Below are 23,893 nucleotides of genomic sequence, written 5' to 3' on the forward strand. Positions count from 1 at the left end.
GGTATAAAGCAGGTTATCTTATGTCGATACCTGTATATTCTTTTTCTCGTAGGCAACAAGACGTTAATTTGCCTCGGCCAATTAGGGCAGACCATTTGAACATCCAATAGAGCGCAACAGTGTGGTTTCGAAACATAAAAATCCCATTTACTTACTCCATAGAGAAACTGATTTTTAACAGAAAAAGATGAGCTAAATTTCAAAGTCATTAAAAAAAAAAAAAAAAATCTGAATTTAGTTCGAGGAACTACACTACCCATAATTCTGAAGAGAGCTCCACCAATCAGAAACTTTGCTGCTATCATGGAAACAAAACAAACAAACAAACTAAACAAATCGCAGCAAGAGTTCAGTAGCGGCTACCCTAAATGCTTGTTCACATCAGAATGAATATTCTTTGGGACAATTTGGTGCGATAAAATGTTTAATTTTAAATCAACAGCTGTTAACGTGTCTGTTCAGACCAACATGAAACAGAAAAGTGCTCTATTCTTTTTCCATTGCACTGCGAAGAAAACTGGCCTGTGTTAACAGAGACACTACTGGTTACAGTTGGAATTAGCATTTTTATTCAGCCCATCCTCCATTGGTCTGAAAAGACAAATTCATATGCAAAAATCGAGCCAAATTTGTGGCAAATTCTTTGCGTGAACTCTTTTAAATCTCCTCAAACTTTCAAACTACTTCTATATGTTACATTACTGTAGTGGATCAAAACCTTTCATCAAAGTTGTCCTAAAATCAAAATGCGTTCTTGTCTTAAGACAACTTTGATGAGATTTTTTGATATACCTCAAATATGATGCAATGTTTTTATCCTTATAAAGGACAAACAAGTCGGTAATTGTATTTTCATTTTAATTCGATTACATCATTCACAATGCTTTGATGGGTTGAGTTGTTTAATCCATCAATGAATCAAAATACGCAACCTTGTACCTTCATGTTTTTTCATACCTTCTTATTTTGAAATACAAATTAAAATTGCATATGGTACGTTGTGATTTATCTTGGAACTGGTCAGTTTAGTTTTTGGCTTTAAAAAACAAAAAAAAAACAAAGTTAAGCCTTATGGAGAAAATGAATGGGAAAAGCACTCGCTGATAAAGTGTGCGGTCACTGTTGCACTCTACAGCGTCCCAGATGAGGAGGGGCAGATTGGAGCCGAGTGACTGAAGCATTTAGCAGTTTTTCTTGCGAAGCTACTGCAGGTTTCAATTTTGCTGCTGATTTCCATATTAAACAAAAAGAAAAAGAAAATTCTAAATTTGTAGATATTTCACCCATTTCAAATGGGCTCTGTTCAAGTAACCCTGGGAAAAAAAGTAAAAGAAAGCTTTGGGATATTTTGCCTTTTTAATGACAAGGTCATTAAAAATCATGCACGCTGCAAATAACCTCATGCAGTAGTTATGGTAAACCATCCAAGCACTTTTTATTCATTAATATTCATAAATACACACAGCAGCTTCATTAGAGAAGGTCTCTTGTTTCCTCTTCAGTTTTTGAATGTGGAGTATTTATAAGGAGAGCCTTTTGCAAGACACAGGAAGCAGAGGTCTGCCACAGATACCTACGCTCACCTGCTAAAGGAAAAAAATTAGTTATGTGGAATTGATTATCAACTTATATATATTTATTTATATATTTATATTTCTTATTTTCTCTCTCTCTCGTTCCGTTTATCTGTCTGTCGGATTCTCTCACACGCCTGTTCTGATGTATTTTGATTTTTTTCCTCTCGCTCTCCTTTCATGGATTTATACAATGTAACAAAGGTGACAGACCTGAAATTACAATCACCAAAAAAAGAAAAGAAAAAAAAAAAGAGAAAAAAATTAGAGAGAGCTGTGTTTTTTGCCCACCGTCATTGGCAGTTACAGCACAGAGGACATTGTCTGCGTTGTGGTGGGATATCATCAAAGAGGAGGTGGTGGAGGCTCCTTGCCTGTGGAGCTCTCCTTCAGGTTGAGGCTCTCCAGAGCCACGTCTAAAGGCATGATGTCCACGCAGCCCATGGCGCCGAAGTCAGCAAAGTCTCGCCTTTCATCCTCGTCGGAAGACGAGCTCTCTTCTCGCATTAGTGTGGACAGCAGCAGCTCCTGCACGAACAGGCTGCGGTCCGCGCGCTCGCTCTCCAGCGCCTGCCGTTCTGCCTCTGACATTTTCGGCTCGTTCAACCTGGTGGAATTAGATGGACAAATACTAAACTAGAAATCTAGAAAATCTACTATATTTGATTTCACTTTTCTGAATTCCGTTTTTAAAGGGTTAGTTCAACCAAAAATTTTAATTCTATCATTAATTACTCACCCTCAAGTCGTTCCAAACCCGTAAGACCTTCATTCATCTTCTGAACACAAATTAAGATCAAATCTGAGAGCTCTCGGACTCCCCATAGACAGCAATGCAACTGCAATGTTCCCAGGTCCAGAAACGCAGCAAGGACATCGGTAAAATAGTGCATGTGACATCAGTCCATGTGTGTTCACTGCTGTGTGTGTGCACTTTGGATGGGTTAAATGCAGAGCACAAATTCCAAATATGGGGCACCATACTTGGCCGTATGTCACTTCACTTTCAGTTTCAGCGTTGTCTACGTTCAGTAGACAGCGCGTGCATGCTGAACGGAAACAGCACTGATTACGATCTGTGGTACTCTCCAAAATGGCAGAAGACAGTAACTCGGGGAGAAGAATTGTTGAATAAATTATGTTATTATTGTTTTCTTTGCTCACAAAAAGTATTCTTGTAGCTTCGTAAAATTACGGTTGAACCACTGATGTCACATGGACTATTTTACCGATGTCCTTGCTGCGTTTCTGGACCTGGGAACATTGCAGTTGCACTGCTGTCTATGCAGCGTCAGAAAGCTCTCAGATTTGATCAAAAATATCTTACTTTGTGCTCCGAAGATGAACGAAGGTGTTACAGGTTTGGAACGACATGAGGCTGAGTAATTCGCTTAGTAATTTTTGGGTGAACTAACCCTTTAATGGTTTAATTACATGTAAATAACCAAAGATCATGTGTAATTAATTCATAAAATTTCAACAATTGCAATTTTAACAATACAGGGCCCTATAAAATATTTCACCTTTTCAGAAATTAAATTTTTTCTGGATTTTGTGTTTTATGGTTGACTGCATTAATTATGAAAAATGTTAATAATCAAATTAATGCATAAAACTTTAACGGTTTCATTAATCTTTTAAAATGTAATAAAATGAAAATGTAATTCCTTTTTTTGTCAAACAAAGAGCTGCACAATAGAGGTTTCCCGTCAAACTGTGTGATATTCCTTAAAATTATATTTTAAATTGTATTATTATTGTTGTTATTTTGAGAAGTACTTCCACTGTACAAAACTAAGTAATATATTTCAGTCATAATTTCAAGTGAAACCAAACTTTGATTTTGGCAGGCCATAGAAGACTGAGTTTCTGTGATGGTAACAAATGAAATGGTGAAATGCTCGTGAACTGAACTCTTTTAGAGCAGCTAAAATATAAATAAATTTATAACACGGGGAAAAAAGTTTAAGGTACATTTATCAGGTCCCTTTAATAATACATAATCTTGAGTGCATGGTTATGTCCGAGCCGTACCGTGTGAGAAGAAACTGGGAGCTGTGGGAGGCCAGCGGGTTGCTCTCAGTCATGGCGGTGTTTGTGGCGGTGCTGGGCGGCGGGATGCTGGCGCTGATGTTGCTAGGGTTGCTGCGCTGGCGTGTAGCGTTACGGGCCGTCTCCAGCTGCTGGCGTGCCGCCTGTGCCTGCTGGCGCTCCAGCTGAAGCTGCATTTGCAGCTGCTGCAGCTGCGAGGCCGAGGGGCCAGAAGAGTTGAGCTGTCCTCCTGCGGAGCGCCGCACACCTGACAGCTGAGAGAGCAACTCTGGTGAGGTAGACACAGTGAGAAAGAGAAAGACAGCAAAAAAAGAGTGCGTGAGAGAGGTTCAAAACAGCACTTGCATCAACAAAATGAAAGTCCATAAGCCAATTAAGTTAAGTCCTGTATTACACACCTGCTATGGGGTCCATGGCTTCCCTATTGCTTGGAGAGTAGGAGGAGCTTTGTGAAGAGGAGAGCCCACCAGTGGAGCTGCTGGTAAAGTGCATGTTAGTCCGGCGTGCCCGCGGACCGCCCAGTCCCCGCCCAGGGTGGAACATCCGACGAACATGCCGTACGCCGCTGCTCTCATCGTGCACACACTGGTTAAGGAGGAACTGGTTGAGAATGCGTCACTACACACATATCACCTCTCATCCTGAATCATCTAACATGATTTCAGGTTTGAGTCTGATAATGCGTCGTGATTTTATTAAATTTTTTGCTCCACACTTTTCCATCCCTTTCTCTGCTAAAGGGATAGTTCACCCAAAAATGAAAATTCTGTCATTAATTACTCACCCTCGTGTCATTCCAAACCCTTTGTTCATCTTCGGAACACAAATTAAGATATTTTTGATGAATTCCGAGAGATCTCTGACCCTCCCAAAGACAGCAAGGATCCTAACACAATCAAGGTCCTGAAACGTAGCAAGGACAACGTTAAAATTATTTTAATAATGTCCTTACTACGTTTCTGATGAATGAAGGTCTTACAGGTTTGGAACGACATGAGGGTGAGTAATTAATGATAATTTTCTTTTTTAGGTGAACTATCCCTGTAAGCTAAGAGGCAAAAGCCTAAAAACTGTTTTAAAATGTTGATCCAACAATTCATGGGCAGGGATACAAAAATGCAAAGTTCAATTTGTAGTTTTAACAAAAACCCTGGAGCTGTCAAAAATCAGCCAGATGATGCAAAGTGACATGCTTTGTGTCATCAGGTGAACTTTTACAGACAAATAATAGGGGGATCTGAGTGCAGGTAACACAGAGTACACATTTTTCATTTACAAGTACTACCAACTTTGCAACAATATAAAGCAGCTCGAAAATGTCAAAGTTATCCTTGAAATGTTATCCTTTCATTCAGTCATTTACTCACACTCATGTCAATTCAAAGCTGTGTCTTTCCTTTCATGGAACACAAAAGGAGAAATTCTGAAGACTATACTGGCCACAATTATTAATGGATTTATGATGAGCTGTGACTGAAGATTCAAGATTCAAATATGACACAAAAACACCACTGAATAGCACCAATAGCCTCGGGGTTAGTGCGCCGACATACAGCTCAACTGCGCTCACGGTGACACAAGTTCGAATCCCGGCTTGTGGTCCTTTGCTGTGATGTCCCGCTCCCCTCTCTCTTCACCCAGTGCTTTCCGGTCTACTCTACACTGTCCTGTCCAAATAAAGGCATAACAAAGCCCATAAATCAGATTTAAATTCACTGACAAGCTTCAGTTGCAGTGAGCTTTTACATTCTGCAACCAGATCAAGTTGAGTAAACTGAAGCTCGATGTGCGAATCAGCCCAGTTTGTAAACAAATCATTCAGAATTTTGTAAAGATCCAATTCAAAATTATTTTTCCATTTATGAATCAGACACTGACATTCCTTTGGAAGCCTCCCCAATTCATTGTAATTGTACAGAAAAGAGCAACCGGAACTACTCTTTGAAATATTTTTTTGTAATACACAGAAGTAAAATCAAAGGTTTGGAGTGACATGAGTAAATAGCAGAATTTTAGGTTCTGTGAGAAGAATCTCTACATTTCTTTAAGATGTACAGACACAAAACCTCAATAAACCTTTGTAAGGCTATCTCTGAAGTAACTTGAACACACAGGCCTCAGTCATTATACATAAGCAGAACCTGTGTGTGTGTAAACTGTAAAACCGTTCTTACGTAAAGAATAAACTGAACACTGAATGGAAGGATTTTATGAAAGAAGTCCATTATACGTATACTCGGACATATACACATTAGGTTAAGATAAAAGGATATTAAATCTCTAGGTGCTCTGTGTTCAAGTGTGAGATGAGCAGCAAAGTCATCTGTCACATGATTGGGGTCGCCACCAGGCAAAGCTGCACAGATTGGGCAAATCTGAAACGGAGAATTGATACATATTAATGAATTAATGTTATTTTCAATAAAATTAAAGCTAATATTTACAGGAACATGGTTGAGCTGTAGTGCATAAATGGTATTTCATGGATTCACTATGTAAACTGAACATAATGCATTGCTATGGAATCCTCAAAAAAAAGTGGTTTAGGCACAAAAGGTTTGTTGTTACGTAGCATGGGCTTCATTTTGAAAAATAAAAATAGTAATAACACTGGAAAACCAAATCTTTGTGGTCATGTGTCTGTAACCAGCACACCAGACAGACGAGGAGCTGTTAATATTCTTATAACTGAAAGACAAAGAGTGTAAAGTCATAGCAGCAAGAAGAGTCAAAAGATGTGATATAAAAAGCAATTGCAGATTATTATTACTACTACCAGAACAGAAGGCCACTATTATCATTATTTTGCGGTAATGCATCCCTATATCTCTCTATCATATTATCCATCTTCCATTCCAGCAGAGCAAGAAGTGCATTTTGCATTAAAAGCACAATGACTAGTTCAGGAATTTGACTTTTTCTCCCAGTGGTTGATGAAAATGCACATCACTTTCTTAGTAAATATGTTTGGTGTAAATGATCTGTGTTTGCTGTGAACAGGCATTATTTTAAAAGCTACATCAAACTTTGATAAAGGTCTTAAGAAAACCTGACATTGCTGTACAATAGGGCTGGATTGAAAATAATGATTCTTCAATTTTAATAAACCGAGATTGATTTTTAAATCCCAAGAATCGATTCATGCTGTTTTCAGTTGATGTGTGAACAAAACTGTATAGCAGCCTCCCATCTAAGCTTTGTTACTTCTGATACGACACAAAGCGTTATCTTTCAAATTCTGTCCATTTTATTTTGAAATTCAAACAAATACCATTTTGGCACTCTTTAACAGCATGACATTGCCTTATTTCAAGCACGAGCGTGAAGCGCATGATCGTCTCTTACTCTTTACTATCAGTTAATGCACAAAATAACCTTGAATGAAAATCAGAACAGAAGGTATGCTGAAAAAATAACTATATACAAAACATAACACTATGTAATCACTCAGTGTTTCAACCACAGAAAGACATCAATGAAAACAGCAAACATGCTCCTTTTGGTTGATTTTGTTGCGTCTAGTGAGAACAGACAATTTGCTTAGTTAGGAGACTGAGTAAAGCACATGATTTTAGCAAAGACAGCATGTGTACTCACCACCTCTGTAGAGGTCTCTGCATGCTCTGAGGTCACGTGCTCCTGTAGAGATGTTTCCGTGTAGCCCATTTTACCACAGTAAGGACAAGTAAATGACTGAGGCTGCTCTACCGAGAATGCCTCCCCCCCATAATACAAGTCTGCAGAGAGTTCAGATAAAAGTCAAACACAATCTCTTCATTTACCATCACCATCATTACTAAGATCAGGGCTCAACAGTCAGGATGGTCTGTTCATATTCTGTAATGTTTTGAACATTACATTAAAACATTTTTTAGAAACAGATTTTTTTGTAAGGCAGTACAATATTTTGAAAAAAAAATAAATAAATAAACATGACACTGCAATATTTAGTTTTTCGGTGATATATATATATATACACACTTGGATTTGCTTCTTACAAGATCCAACTAAAACCTCTTTCAGTAACTAAAGTGAAGTTTTAAAAATCTCTCTCCGACAAGTTTTCGCAGGGAACATTTCCACTGTTTTTGACCAAACCTATAAAATATTAGAACTACAACATAATGAATTCATTGTGATTATTATTACAAAATATATTCAATTATATATTGTAATACCGTTACTTCTGAAATGTAAAAAAATATATTTTTTAACTCAAATTATTTTTTTAAGTATTATATATAATTAAATACTTCATATAAAATTACAATACTATTATAATACAATACAATAATATTTATGTCTTAATTTCTTCCTTTCTTAAATGTTCAACCATCAAGCTTCCATTTTGACAAGTCGCCTGCAAAGTATACAAACAAACATACAACAGAGCAGTTGAGCCATTTAAACATTTATGTGATAAAGAGTGTAAAGTATGCCATTATTGGACATCACAGCTTACCAAAGTCTACCCTGGTTAGTATGCACTGCATTGGGTGCTCCGTGGTGTGTCTAGTTGTTGTGGCTCCACTTTCGTAGCAAGATGCACAAAGGTCGTAGTCGTAGCAAATTAAACACTTGTATCGGCGCCCTCTGAAGTTCCCTTTTAAACACGCATCACAGCTCACACCTGTGGGAGAACACGGAGGCATTTAACTCAGAACAACAGCAGAAGCCCCTATGAAGACCCCGATCGCATTTATCACAAGGTTTTTAGAATGGATAGTTTCTTTTCATTCTAAAAAAAAAAATATATATATATATATATATATATAAATAAAATAATATCAACATTTCTCAGGAATCGCAGCAGACACCAGGGCAGAAAACTCATTCAAAGCAGCTCTGCCTTGTTGAGTGATGTGTGCATGTGTGTGTGTGTTTGTGCAAAACAGGAGGAAATCATATCCCAGCACTGACCACTAGATTTTTTTGACATTTGGACAGTGGACTAAAAGACGGTCAAATTTACACTTTCAAATAAACGAATAAGTGAAGTGAAGTGACATAACGCCAATTATAGTGACCCATACTCGGAATTCATGCTCTGCATTTAACCCATCCAACACACAGCAGTGAACACACACACACCGTGAACACACACCCGGAGCAGTGGGCAGCCATTTATGCTGCAGCACCCGGGGAGCAGTTGGGGGTTCGGTGCCTTGCTCAAGGGCACCTCAGTCGTGGTATTGAGGGTGGAGAGAGCGCTGGACATTCACTCCCCCCACCTACAATCCCTGGCACATATTGTAACTCTCTGACTAGGGCTGTGCATAATATAATCAAAGGTTTAAAAAGTTAAGCTATTAAGTTTTATTATCCAGTCCTACTGCACATTGTAATAAAGCAGATATTTACCATGAACTTGTGAGTAAAACTGATCCAGTACTGTGATCCAAGTGACAGATTTTTAGTGATTATAAAGAGAGTGCTCTTTGTGTGCTTTCTAGGATATAATCCATTCAGAATTTGTATAAAACCTTTATATTTCAGCCACATAGACAATGAAAAGTTTGGGAAATGACATCCATATTAATGCGGGATTCACACTCGAAAGAGCAATAGATGGGTAGAAAAAAAAAAAGTGTGTGAAAATGTATGTGCATTAAGGCTAGAGCACACTCTCTAATTTCTAAAGCACACTAATTATTTAATTCTGGAACCGGGCCAAAGCCAAATTAATTTTAAAGCCAAATTAAAAGAACGTCTCTTTATATTAACCAACAAAATGCCCAAAATGACTGCAGAACCAGAAGAACCAATGAAGCAACAATAAATCTTTCTGTAACCAGAAGAAAAATTAAACAAAATCCTCTTCAGTAAAGTTATAGTGTTTCAAGAAATAATGTCATACTGCAAGATTGCAGATGAAGGCAGCAGGACAATTTGCATATGCACAATGACCGTTTGATAGCCCCACCCCCCTTTTGGTTACTGAAAATGAAAGTGAAAGTGACGTGACATTACGGCCAAGTATGGTGACCCATACTCGGAATTCGTGCTCTGCATTTAACCCATCCAAAGTGCACACACACAGCAGTGAACACACACACACACAGACTTTAATTATTAATATATCAATTCAATGGGTACCGTCAGCTGTTTGGTTAACAATATTCTTCAAAATATCTTCTTTTGTTCTTGTTGTTCAAGTCTTACATACACAACCCCTAAGAGACCGCAAATTATACAGGGCTTTTTTAAGAATGATTAGACTAGTCACTTATAGCATGGGTAGCACGTGAATTAGGATGCATCGTCAAGTCTAATGTGCATTTAAAAGAATGAGACGAAGAATTAAAAAAGCTTCTGACAATAATCTACACAGAGAATCTGCTGCCATGTACCGGTGGGAGGAATTAACACCTTAATTCCAGATTGAAATAATGAAATGTTTGCTTGTAAAATTGAATCAGATAGCCTATTTGTTCCCGAGAGGAAATATGCAGCCTAAGAGATTTTCATTTTTCAGTACTGACCACAATTTTAGTTTGATATTGTGGTTTCACAGATCTCTGGGCTAGAAATGAGGTTTGGTGAGATATAACTAGTATTTTCCTTTCTGACCTGTCAAATGACCTCTGCGGTCTTTTCCCAGCAGAGTCCTGCAAACAAACCAAACTACACATTCAAACTAAACCACAAGAGGAAGATCTCCATTTGTTCCAACTGAAACATGTGGAATGGGCTTTCTATGCATTTCAGTTTCCCTTTTTTTTTTCCATTGACATCATCAAAGTAAAAAATACAATAACTTTAGTGGTTCTCAATGTCTTTGGACTCCAAGGTCCCCCATTGTCCACCACAATATCTGAAGGCCCGACACTACTAGTTTCTGTAAAGTTAAATTTAAGGATTCCAAAAGTTTTAGGAGCTCAATGTTTTTCAATAAAAAAATTATGATATCATACTGTTTGAAATATAATATATACACCGGTATTTTTCCTAGTATCCCTATTTCACAGCCAATTCATATGGCTTTTTGGCTAGGGGTAAAGCAAGGAAAAGTACACTTACAGATAAACAAGCTGACACTTGGCACTTGTGGCAGTAGAAAAACTAAGTTCAGGATTTCTTGTAATAAAGATTTTAATGCAAAAGAAAAGGGCTTTGTTTCAGTTTCAGTCAATGTTAAGTTGTAATTTATATCTTTTAACAAGAAGCAGGCTATAGACTGTTCAAACGCTTTGCCACTTGAGCAATTAAGTGTATAAATCTATATACAGTAGAAATGCATTAAATAATACATTGTTTATATTTAAACAAAGTACAAAGTGTGAATATTTAATGAGCCAAGCATTGTGCATTATTGGTTGTCTGTTGCCCTTTAACCTTAAAGAACTGCTTCACACAGTTAGCACAGTAAACTCTTTCAGGGAAGTTGTGCCTTCTCTTTAAAACATTACAGCTGTCATCAAAGCACGAACATCTCTGGCCACTGCATCTCGCGACAGCAGTGCTGCGATTCACAGACAGCACGTCGAGTCAAAAATAGTTTAACTTCTAAAAAGATGTCACACAATCCGCTGGCTAGGCTATTATGAAAATTAGTTTTGAACATTCCTTGTCTCTTGTCTTGTTTTCTTTTAGACTTGTGTGCTAACTTCACTATAGTAGTAACACCGTACAATAAGGGTCTTTTCCAAATATTAGTTAACTACATTTGTTCACATGAACTAATGATGAAAAATACTAAAGCATTTATTAATCTCAGTTTATGTTCATTTCAACATTTTACTAATACATTATTAAAATCAAAAGTTGTTAATATTGTAATAGTATTAATAATAGGGGTGTAACGGTACACAAATATGACGGTTCAGTACGTACCTCGGTTTTAACGTCACAGTTCGGTATGATTTCGGTACAGCAGGGGGAAAAACTAAACTTTTTTTTATAAACAGTGATTTACTGAACAACTTGCTCTTTCTTTAAATACATTCAGTTATAGTTAATTTTCTTAGTGATAAAAATCTACATCAGCTTATGCTTAAAACTATAGGAGTACTTTTACATAATAAGGTTACAATTAGGCCTAACAACTTAACCCAAACTTAAATTTAATTACTATTTATTTTTAAATAATCAACACTCAACTTTAAAAAAATAAAAATGTATGCAAACATGTACAGGTGCATCTCAGAAAATGGTGAAAAAGTTCATTTTTTCTTGTAACTTATTTCAAAAAGTGAAACTTTCATATATTTTAGATTCATTACATGTAAAGTAAAACATTTCAAAAGTTTTTTTGTTTTAATTTTGATGACCATCTCTACAGTATAAATTCAGGGTATCTCTTGTTCTTTGAAACCACAATAATGGGGAAGACTGCTGACTTGGCAATGATCCAGAAGATGAACATTGACACCCTCCACAAAGAAGGTAAGTCACAGAGGGTCATCACTGAAAGGAGTGGCTGTTTACAGAGTGCTGTATCAAAGCATATTAAATGCTAAGTTGACTGGAAGGAAGAATTTGGGTAGAAAAAGGTGCACAAGCAACAGGGATGACTGCAATCTTGAGAATACTGTCAAGCAAAGCTGATTCAAACACTTGGGAGAGCTTCTTAAGGAGTGAACTGAAGCTGGAGTCAGTGCATCAAGAGTCACCACGCTCAGACGTCTTCAGGAAAAGGGCTACCAAGCCACTTCTGAACCAGAGACAACGTCAGAAGCATCTTACCTGGGCTAAAGAGAAAAAGAACTGGACTGTTGCTCAGTGGTCAAAAGTCCTCTTTTTAGATAAAAGTAAATTTTGCATTTCATGTCTTTCCGTGGTTGAAACACTGATTGAGCGATTACATGAGGCATGTTCAGTTTGTTTAAATATCAAAAACATTTTCAATACACAAATATCAATGAATATCAAGGAAAGAGTTTTATTTGACTATTTACAGAGTATCTGCAGAATTTTTAAAAATCAATTTAAGGCAATTTATGACTTTTTAAGAGCTGCACAAGTAAAATGAACACCGCATGAGTGGAGTTGGACAGTATCTGTGCTAACATATAAAGCCATAAAATGACATGCTTTCTAAGTCAGATAGAGGTTTTCACAAAAACTAAATGGTATTTCAGACTTTAAATCATTTTTATGAAAAGGGATAAGTCAAAAATTATGAATTATTATATTAATTTAAAACAAATATTACTGTCTAAAATGTTTAGATTTTTAGAAGGCACATTAACTTCTTTCACATTTACAACTCTACGTGTTTGCTGCGTAAAAACATGGGTCGATATGCACAATTGGGCATTGATCTAAACATAAGATAGCCTTTTTGGAAATGCAAATTTATTCTCTGCCACGAGGTGGCGCTTTAAGAGCAGTCACTGAAATATAGCAGTTCCCCCAGTAACGGCTGTACATAAAGCAGCACTGGGCTCATAAACGCTGTTTTATCAGGCATTATAGGCATGAAATGAAAATGCCAACGATACTTTTCTGAGGACAGACGGTTTACTTCAGAGATGCTTTCACAAAGACATCCGTGCCGTGTTTTGACTTGAAAATTTACAGCGCTCATATTTATTCAATGACATAATTGCCTTTCGAAGTTTAATCCAGCCATATCGCGATTCTTGCCTTTCCATCCCCAACTGTAAGACCCCTTGAAATTATAATTAAGACTTCTCTTATACTATTTAACGTATTTTAACGTATTTAAAACTCTTAAATTTTGTTGTATCAAATTTAAGAACCTGTGGGGGCCCTGTATTTAAGATCGGTAGGTTTGCTGCGATAGGCGGTGTTGGCGGTGATGCCGCTGTTAAGCCGCAACACCGGTTACGTCACTTGCCCACCGCGGCACCGTCATTTAATTTTTTTTAATAGTAATAAAAATTATTTAGTTCAGTTAGAGAACAGACACTACAATTAGAACTGAACGCGGCTGCTCAACGCAGCACATCGAACGAACGACAGGCGCGCATCACAGATCAGATTTAATTTATCACGTGAGGAGAGTGAGTTGAGCTGACTGACAAGAAGAGTGAGGCAAGACAGACAAGACGATGGCAGAAGAGTTTCAAAACCAAATATAAAAGCGTCTGTTTTAAAAATATTTTGGATTTTGAAAAGGCTGTTGACCTGCTATTTATCTAAGGTGATACTGGAATTTTATTTCATTTATTTATTTTTTGAACATTCGTTCCTCATTTATTTGAATCCACTGTATTTGCTGATTTTTATTTTATTTAAACTGTGATTTTTTCCTCCAAACTTTCTTAATCGTTTTGCTAATAAACGTTTTTATAATTATGTGTTACTCAGTCTTTACTGATTTTCAGTTTTGTATACCTATTCAAAATTTGTAAGTTATTTGTTATTTTATATTAGGCATATAGCATGGGGTATTTTTATTCGTTTAGTTAATAAAAGTTATACGTTGTAGCTATTTTGTTGTTGTTGCTTAAATTGAATTCAAGCAATTGATGCCGAATTGCCGCTAATTTAAAAGTGAAAGTAAAACGCGCACGGAGCTTTTACAAGCTATTTAAAACCGAAGGAAAGTGAGAAAAAGAGGGAAATCTCAAACGACCCCCCACCACGGTGATACTGGTATTGTCACACGTCGATTAACCGGTGGGAAAACTTCCTCACCATCACAACCCTACAGGACGGTGATACATTTTGGTAGCCCAACTGGAAAACACAAGACCCCCGGGACGTCGGGCTAGCGATTTTGCGAGCCCTGTAACTATACGGTGTTGTGTCAGAAAGAGTCGAATGTTATTACATTATTCATTTCAGGGTTTGTACAGCCTTTTGAGAGCAAAATTCAAGCACTTTTCAGTGACTTTCGAGTATTTCACAACTATTTCCAACAATTTAATTCTCTAAAATTGATCTAATTTAAATGTTGTTTTTAATGGGATGACCAAAATAAAGGTTGTGGTAAACAAACACATTTAAAATTTAAAAAGACATCAAATTAGCACTATAACCAGTAGATGGCAGCGGAGAGGCACTTAATGGCTTAATCATTCATTTCCACTTTTTTTGCTTTATATTTTGATAACACAATTATAAAATATCAAATAGTCAAGAAATCAAATTGTGTCAAAGTTTTGCACTTTACATGTGTATTAAGTAAGAAAAGTCACAAAGTGCGTTAAAAAGCAAACTGTTGTTCAATTGAGCGTTCTTTTGAAAATCGCTGAAGCTGTCGGTCAGTTCAATATAATAGGCTACTATAAAAGAACAATGGTACAGTTAATGAGAGTAGAATATATATTTTTTTTCATTTAAAATATATTTAGCTCATTACTGTTTTGAATAAAGATACATTTTGTACACTTCCCAGCTCAAGCTCAGTGCTTTACCGTCAATTGTGCATTACCAAGAAATAAACATGTAATAGTAACTGCACTTGTTAATGCAAAACAATAGGATTTTTATGATTAAATTATCTTTGTATCTAATAACCCAACATATATCATCACCAAATCTGCTTCTTGTGCCACCATCTGTAGAACTTACTAGCGCTTGTGCCACTGCTCACAAATGTTAGTCTGGAGCCCTGTACAATATTGTAATACTGTAATAATAATATTGTATTATTTAATGGACCCGACTGAGCTAACGTTAACTAACAATGAACAGTTGTATTTTTATTGACTAACATTAAAAAAGATGGCTAAATACTGTGACAAATGTATTGCTCATTGATAGTTATTGTCAGTTAACTGAATCAATTAGGGCTGTGCAATTAATCAAAATACTATTTCGATTTCGGCCTCCAACGATTATGAAAATACAATAATCGAGAGAAAACGATCATTTCGCCCCATATTCCGTGCACTTTCGCGCGATCATAAAAGCCCAATTTCCCATGCAAATCAGCAAAATCGTGTAACGTGACTTTTGCAAAATGGGACATGCTTGATTTATTAATTGATTAGATTAATTCATGTTTTTAAAAGCGCAAAAAAGAACTTGCACTGCTCGGGAGGATTAATGTGTATGCGCTCAGAGATGGAACAGATCACGGACATGCAAAGTCATCTTTTAACTCAAATATGTGTCAAAATGCAGTGCTTAGTGATTATTTACGTGAACCCTCGCCAGTTATGTAATTAATGAATGCAAACAGTTGAGAATGAAAATGTGTGTAACAGTAATTTGGATCTGCGTGGCTCTTAAAGTGACTGTGGGCTATATTTCCTGCTGCCAACTGTGTGCTTAATCAAACAACAAAAAACAAAGACAAAATCTCTTACTGCTCTTGATTGAAGGATATAGATAGATATATATATATATATATATATATATATATATATATATATATATATATATATATATATATATATATATTGCTATCTTTGAAGGATATAACGCTATCTTTCAATTAATCATTCAAGTTTTAATCATATGGCCCACTCATAATCGTGTTAAATAATCGTGATTACTATATTGAACAAAATAACTGCGATTATGATTTTTGTCATTGATTGTCATTCATTTAATTGTTCTTATTTTATTATTTACTAGGCACTTGTCTTTTTTTATTTTAAATAAATTGAATTCTGAGTGCACGTGATTCTTGGGTGGGGAGGGGGCTTGGTCCATGGGAAATAGTCCTGCCACCATAGCTGGAAAAATCCTAGAGGAAACACTGAAAATGATAACAAATGGGGAATGTATTGTAACCGGTTTCCCAGATAGCACCTAAAACTGCCCGGACAATCACCATTACTGCAGTATTATGAACTTCAACAAATATTATTTTGCAAGTACTCCGCCTGCCGCCATACACTGCAGACACCCAGTCCTGCCATTTTAATTATAATGGCAAAGTTGTGTGGCACACTGGCAGAGGCTTTGTCTGTCTCACCTGTTTGCGTCATTTGCCAGATCACATTTGCTCTAAATGCAATTAACCTAAAATGCATCATAGCAACTATCAAGTACCACAAAAACCTTTAACTAACCAAGAGTAACAGGGCAAAGTAATGTCAGGAACCTGTCTGCGCTGTAGTGGACATGTCTCCCGAGAGAATCAAAATGGCACCATGGCTACAGGTGAGCTCGAGGGCCTTCCTTCATTCACTTGCTAATTTCCCAGTACAGAGGTTGTGAGCTCAGTTCTCTCTCAGAGCAAAACGCAGCCTGTAACATTGGTGCCATGACCCATATGAGGCAGTGTGAGAAGCATGGGACAGGGTAGCTGCAGGATTTTTTTAATCAAATTGAAGGCTTTTTAAGGGCCTGCAGAAACCCTGATGGGAACAAGCTAATGTATCCTAACAAGTTTATCAGTTACTATGAACGGAACACAACAGGACACTTGATTCATCGGGTACCTTCTCAGCCTCACATACCACAAATCCAAATTTTGCTTTATGCAAAAGTGAGGTCGATCACATGACCATCTCTTTCAATGAATCATTTATAAAACACTTCCAACTTTAAATTCTGACCGATCAAAGTCAATTCTGTATCAATGCGTTATGTTGATATAGTTGCTTTAGTTGAACATAGTGCTAGCAGTCCCAAATAAGGGTGGGGCGATATAGCCTCAAAATTATATCACGATATTTCAAGAATATTTGCGATAATGACATTTATGACGAGAAAAAAAATAAATATGGAACAACGTTTTATTGGTGATTGCAGCTGGCAGGCAGCAGCATTTATTAGTGCAAACACAATAAAGGGCATTTTCCATCCTTTTCCAATGAGCTACTGTCATTGATGACAGAATACCTAATTCAAAGTGTAAATCTATTGTCATAAAGTGGCAAATACAGCATTATAGTGCAATAGTAGTGACCAGTGTTGGCCAAGTTACTTTAAAAAAAGCAATTAGCTATAGTTACTAGTTATTTCTCACAAATATTAAGTAACTGAGTTACATCTTTTTTTTTTATGTTCAAAGGTGTCAAATAACTTGGATGCCTCCAATATTAAATGTTAAATGAATGAAATGGACACTACATGGAATAAATTATTATTTTTAAACATTGTACACTAATACAAAACCACAATTTAAAAATACTTATTTAACACTGAACTTGAACACCATGTGTGAATGTTATAATTAGGGGTCGACCGATTATCGACCTGGCCGATTATTGGCACCGATATTAAGCATTTTTATAATAATCGGCATCGGTCATTTTCAAAACCGATGTGCCGATAAAATTATTTAATTATGAAACGCGCTATTTGGCTCTGATGCAGCCTGTCGGAACTCACCACTCTGTGGCCTAGAGCAGTCTCCGCCCACCGCGCATCTGATTTGTTGAGAGTCAGGAGTCCGACCAATCAACGTGGAAGACTAAAGGCGCTCTCACACCGAAAGCGCTTGCTAACAGGTGCTGCTTCATCAGCGCATCAGTTATCTCTCAAAGGCAGCAGCAGACGTTGCTCAAGTTGCAATAAATTACAATCCACTACACTGAAGTTGTAAAAACCTCAATATTATCTATTTATGGTTTCCGAGATGGGGGAAACGCAGGGGGAATCGCGGAATCCAGCATTTACTGTATAACGCGGAGTCACGGAATTAGTCAAAGTTTGGATGAATTAATCAAAAGTAGGTCAGTACACTTAAATCGACTCATGATATGGACTATCTGTAAACATTAAGCTGCTAAAAGACTATTTAAATATGAATTCTGCATGTTCGGCGTGTCTCTGTATATGTGAAAGGCACAGACGCGCGGTTTTGACACACACACACACACACACACACACACAGAAGTGCGCGACGCAAACGGTGTATTCCGCATCTGCCATGTCACTAAATGAGGACATAAATACATGAACATCATCCCCAGAACTGCTCTGAGAGTTACTTCATGAGCATTTGACTGTTTCGTTTGAGTAAAACGATCGTCATATCATAAATAGGCTACAGAAACTTAAGAGGTCCTGACGGCAACCCGTCAAAATAAAAGTTCGGTTTATTTACTAATGCTACTACAATTATTACAACTTTTGTTTAAAAGAACAATCACACAATACGCTATTTCTTACATGTTTTAATTTTAATAGTAAACCCATTTGTTTGCCAAAAAATTGAGTTCAACTCTCATTTGATTAAAAGATAAATTAAATTAATGTTTTATGCCTTCATTTGCACTGCTCTGTAAATGAAAACTAATGGAAATTACTGTCACATAGGCCAAGACTAAGATACTGTCACATAGGCCAAGATTAAGTTACTGTCACATAGGCCAAGATTAGGATGACGGAAATTGGGACATTTCAATAGGCTATTGAACCAAGTGAGCCTATTACAGGCTATTAGTGTTACAGTTTCATTAAAATAGTTGCGGTCTTCTTCGCAACTTCTACAATGGAGCTATGAAGACAATTAAATTATTTACACGTATTATATACATTGCGCTTTTTAAATTAATCAACTGATGTGCATTAGATGATGAATTGAATAGTCACCTCTTGTAGGTTATGATTTAGTCAACCGAAAATAATTAATGAAGAATTATGAGAGGTTATGCTATTACACATACATTTCTAACATGTAAATTATTGAAGCCAAATACTTACATTTTCCCAAGCTGTTTAGCTTTGGTATTTAGTATTCATAGGCTTAATCATGAAGCATACAGTGGCCCCACTTTTAACTCTCTCTTTATATATTACCCTTATTGTAGATGGATGCATGGGGGAAGACAAGAGTAAGAAGTGCAACCAACACTAGGGAAGGCCGTTTTTGTCAGAGCCCTTGTTATTCTTAATTTTGACATTCATTTTCATTTTTACACCAGACATATATATCGGTTCAATATATCGGTTATCGGTCTACTTGGTCTGTAATAATCGGTATCGGCATCGGCCCTGAAAAACACATATCGGTCGACCCCTAGTTATAATACATGTACTAATAGAGCTGTTGTAATTATTATCATTATTATTGTTGTTTTACTTTTTAATTTTATTTAACAGAACAGCAAAATTACAAAACATTTATGAATGTTGATGGAGCTTTTATTTTGGCAGAAACACGCAGGAAGTCCTCAATGCTTCTTTTTGTTGACAGCAGCAGATTTCTAAATAATTTTCATTCCTAATTTGGGAAGATGCTCGTATCACGTTGTCACATGCCTTGTAAAAATTCATAAATGTTTTTGAATTCATAAATTCATAATGTTACTGAGCAACTGACAAGTAACCGTTTCAGCGCAGATCTCATTCACATTTTGGGCATTGAACCCTGGATAACGAGGTTGCGCAGCGCTGTTTGAATACATGCGTGTATTAGAAAACATAACGTTCTGCAGTTTATTTAATTAAGGCCGTTTCGCGATTTTAATCATCATACAGTAACCAGCAACAACCACCCCTTCCTCTTCTCATCGAAGACATGAGATGCAGTACTAAACGGTCTCTGGCTGGCGGTGCTTGCAATGATTTTTGCGTCTTTCTCGGACAGTTTTAAATGCTTACACACTGCCGTCATGTTTGCTTCTATTTGATCGCGCCATGTCATTGTTTGGTACAATTTATTCAGATTTTTGCTTATTCATAATTAATAATTTCGGCTCCTGAACATTCGGTGCATCCCTAGTAAATACGTTGTAGCGTCGCTATATCATTGATATTGCGATATGACACTTATCATGTAAAAATGTATACCGGTGTTATCGTGGACAGTATGATATGGCACACCCCTAGTGCAAAGGTTCAATTACCAAAAAAATGCATACATGACAAAACTTAATGGATTCAAAACTGCAAATGTATAAATGTAAGTGATGCCTTGGTATCCATATAGTCCACACTAACTAGTGAACTATAACCTAGTAGAAAAACTGTATTCTCATTCAATTTAATCATTGTGAAATATACAAAGATAATAAATTAATATTTTTTTTTTATCAAATTGCTGTTTCTGTCATTATAAAAGTAACAAGGTTTTAATAAGGCCTAGATTGCATCTAGGGTTGTGGCTCTGAACCAAGGGCCAGGGGCCACTAGAGGGCCTCAGCAAACTTTCAAGAGAGGTTCCTTAAAAATATTTCAAATAATAAATGATTAATAATAGATTAAAATAATGAAACTCTAATCTACATTAAATGTCAAAGATCTAAAGTCAAGACCTAAACATTTCTTTTTCCTACTCAATAACTACAGCTTTTATTGAAGAAGGTAGAAGTCTTAATACCCAGGGATCCCTTTAAGAACAATTTATTGAAACTTCATGATTTCATAAGTTTCAAGCACTCTATGGCATCATGATTAGCATCGGCATGTTTACATCCCAACAGATGGCATCTAGTGTTTCTTGTCTAAGCTCTTTCAGTAGCTGTGGTCTACTAAAAGACTCAAAGGCATCAGGGCTAAAGTGGAGAGTAAAAAGAAGCGGGTCTTTATGAATTTTTATTCGTCCACAGGCATCTTCCCATTCTCTTCTCCTCTTGCTGCCCTTTGACTGAAAATTACAACCAAAAGCCCACACACAAGTGGTATAGGATCAGTATTTTGTTTCTAAGTTGTGTTTTCTGAGTTGTGCTGCGGTAAAAAGCCAAAGATTATAGAAATATGTGGCAGTAGCTCACCGAGTGCAACCATTTGATGTCATCGACGCAGATTGTTCTGAGCACATAAAATAATGGCGCCCCCCCATAGTCCAAAAACTTTATATTAAGCTATACATGTCTTAATACCCGGGGATCCCTTTAATTTAATGTGTAAACTCTCTCAGTTTGTGTTACTAAAAAGGTTTGAAAACAAGCAGTTTTAGTAATTGCAGCAGAAATCATGGAAATTTATAAGAGGCTTCAAAATATTGTGCTGGAGAGTGAGATGACTGAATCAAAACTGACTGAATCGCTTCACAGAAGACAAACCTTTACATTTCTTGGCAGCTGATATGTGTTAATAACCCAAGGGGACTCCATGGTCATATCTTAAATATCTACTGTATAAAATGCCTTCAATCCGAGCGAACGTTAAGCATTAATTACAGAATCCAGATCCTCTCTTCATCAGAATAATTCTGCCAGTGAGCTTGAATCAAAGAGCTGAGCAGTTGCCAAACTATCATCAATCCAGATATTATACCAATAATCATTTGAGGTGTCTCACAGCACTAGGATCCTGTGATTGAAAGCTACTCTCAAGCACCATGTGTAAGCATGTGTAAGCAGTCTTCATTCAGAGGCAGGTGACAGCCGCCGTCTTGAAATCTAGTGAGCTGCCAACCCAGACAGCATATTTGGGAATCACAGGCACATATGACGCACAGATATGCTGTCTAGGTAGGCAGCTCACAAAGATTTGAGATAGACATTAAAAGCAAGCACTTAACAAATGTCTAAACAAATTGCACCTTTAATAACTCACATTGAGTTACTAAGAATTTGGAGTCAGACATATATAAAATAATATAATTATTAAAATGTCCTAGATTAGTTTTGGACATGAACTTAAGCATTCTTTGCAGTATCGTTAATAATATGATACGTTAATATAAAAAAGTATGGTATTATTACCATCTAATATATCACTGTACTATTTAAACACAGGACTTTTAGTAAGTGTAAAAACAAAGGGAGAAACGCAATAATCATGACAAGATTCCCAAAACGACACACTACAAAACGTACTGTGGAAAATACCATGGTAAAACTAAAAGATTCCACTGTAGAGTGTCCAAAAACAGTTTTACCATGCTACGATGTCCAAGATTATGGTAAAACGGTAATGACTTAATGATGTAACCTATACATAAACTATGACAGACATATTTCAACGCAATGTCAGTGGTACGTTATTAATTTCTTAAGTATTACTGACAATCCTTACTGAGGTTCTGCCGACTTTTAAGTGCACTTAGGTGCACCCAAAGTGACTTTTAACAGGACAAATGTGTCTGAAGCCACATGATCAAGCCAGAACCTGAATCTCTTCCTTGTATCTAAATACTGAATGTCTTCTTCACAAAGAGAGTTAAAAATATAAACGCGTTTCCAGAAATAATTGAGTAAGATTCGTAAGCAACCACAGCTACGGCTTCACTGACACCAGCTAATGCTAAATCCAGACGTGCAAGTCATTCACTTGTGCTGAAACATGACATGACTCGAGACGGCTCACACAGCCAGAGACACACTAACAAGAGCTCCAGAGCGGCCAGACTGAGCTCCACGACCGAGAAACCGGCTGAGTGCAGGCCCTCGGTCGTCATTCCAGCAGGGCAGGGCAACTTAAAGCAGAAAGCTTTAACAATAAGTGTCTTAAATCAGGCCCAACCGAAGCCCTGACCTCTCCAGGGCTACCTGCGGGAACACACTCACCCTCAGTCCCGCGGCCGAGCGAGCCGCAGCAGGCCCGGCCTAAGCACACAGGCCCAGCTCAATATCACACCAAGCGGCTCCGAGAAAACGCCCTGTGCGCAACCGAGATGGCGTAAACACATAAAAGGTTGCAAAATTCACGGCGGCCGCCATGATGAGTCTTTCCCAGTGCATTTGAATTGAAAACATGGCAACCCCGCGGGTCAGCACTGGCCTACAATTCAAGGCAACGACGCAGCGATCGGCGGTTTTTTCGCACCTACCTTCATGTCGGGACATCCTACAGACAGTGACACAGCCCCTCCTCGGGCTCCCTAAAGTCTATGATTCGGAAAGGTGCCGCTAAAAACGAAATAAAAGTGGGACGCGGTCTTTCTTTCCTATTTTCTCTCTTGAAGAAGGATCCGGGGCTTACTTCTCTCCGCTTCCCCCTCCCCGTCTGTCATCGAGCGCCTGTGTGTGTGTGTGAGACGGAGCAGGCGCGGACGCGGTCTTCCGGCAGGGGGCAGCACTCCTCTACGTCTTCTTCTGTGGTGTTTGAAGGGCGGTAAACTCGTGGAGCTCTTGAACGGGGTTTCTGTTAGTGTTGATATCGCCATCTGCTGTAGCTAAAGGATTTTTTTTTTATTATTCAAAATGCATTATTACAGTTGAGCCATAAATATAAAACCAAGTAGTATTTAATTTAAGACAGCACAAGCACACCATGTTCTCAAAAAAGTTCGTTAGGTTTTAAATAAAAAAAAAAATATATATATATATATATACATATATATATAAACACGTGGAGCTGTATGAATTTGAGAGGTTGACAAAAAACAGCAGATTAAAAAGTTAGACAAGTAAAATTAGTTCTGAGAAAAATTCTAGAACGTTTGCTTACAGATGGTTTGATATTTTATTTCAATGAATCTCTTCAAGCTTAAACTTGCACTTAAATGTTTGGGGCCACTGTAGATTGAAACTAGAATTTAGAAAAATAGTCCTCACAATTAA

At 37.2% G+C, this 23,893-nt stretch overlaps 1 pseudogene across 1 annotated transcript; it reads right to left on the reverse strand.

Annotated features, from left to right (window-relative positions):
* Positions 1-1,800: 1,800 nt before the first annotated feature.
* LOC306869786 (E3 ubiquitin-protein ligase KCMF1-like) lies at positions 1,801-23,343 on the reverse strand (annotated as a pseudogene). The gene is made up of 7 exons (XR_013785813.1): positions 23,161-23,343; positions 8,089-8,256; positions 7,224-7,363; positions 5,900-6,001; positions 4,025-4,202; positions 3,609-3,894; positions 1,801-2,181 (listed from the first exon to the last, which is right to left on the reverse strand). The product of XR_013785813.1 is annotated as an E3 ubiquitin-protein ligase KCMF1-like (transcript).
* Positions 23,344-23,893: the final 550 nt, after the last annotated feature.

The sequence above is a fragment of the Barbus barbus genome (genome assembly GCF_936440315.1).
Source record: "Barbus barbus genome assembly, chromosome: 5".
Lineage (NCBI taxonomy): Eukaryota > Metazoa > Chordata > Actinopteri > Cypriniformes > Cyprinidae > Barbus > Barbus barbus.